Consider the following 781-nt stretch of genomic DNA (forward strand, 5'->3'; position numbering starts at 1 on the left):
GAGGCACATATATGACTGAGAACATTAGACGGCACAGGAGATCCAGACATGAGGAAGACATGACTCCCCTCCCCTAGTGTTTTCTAGCGAAACAGTTTGCAGCTCTGCTCCTACCATACATTTATGGTTACTTTCTGGGCATCTACACAAGGGCCAGTCACTGTGTGGGCCTGGGGATATGATAACAATGAGGACAACATCCAGGTCCAGAAGGATTCCAGCAGGGGGTGCGCATGGACACAGGGGAAGACCGTGGCCCTGCACACCCTGTCTAGACAGGATCAGAGCAGCAGGAGCCGAGGGGCAGGGGCACCTCACTGTCCTCAGGAGCTCAACCTCATCTCCAGGGACCCTGACTCAGAAGCTGGGGCAGGCTCCAGGGTTGGTGTAGGGCTCAACAGGCTGGACAGGCTGAGAAGGGAACATTTCCACACCTGCGCTAGATCCCAGCCCAGGGCTGACCTAGAACTCACCCCAGGGATGTGTTCACTACAGTGCCCATGGGGCCTAACATGTTCTCCCCAGGACTGAGCTCTGGGGTAAGGACTAATGAGGAGGACACAGTCACTGCCCTGGCAGGAAACGCCCATAGCCAGGGTTCCTCTATCCACCCTGTGGGAAGACACAACACAGATAGAGTTTGACACTGAAGATTCCAAACCTTCTACAAAATAAGTGGAAACTGAAATACCATTTGACCCAGCCATCCCATTACTGGGTATATACCCAAAGGATTATAAATCATGCTGCTAGAAAGACACATGCACACGTATGTTTATTG

Source organism: Colobus angolensis, unplaced genomic scaffold (assembly GCF_000951035.1).
Source record: "Colobus angolensis palliatus isolate OR3802 unplaced genomic scaffold, Cang.pa_1.0 Scaffold423, whole genome shotgun sequence".
Taxonomy (NCBI): domain Eukaryota; kingdom Metazoa; phylum Chordata; class Mammalia; order Primates; family Cercopithecidae; genus Colobus; species Colobus angolensis.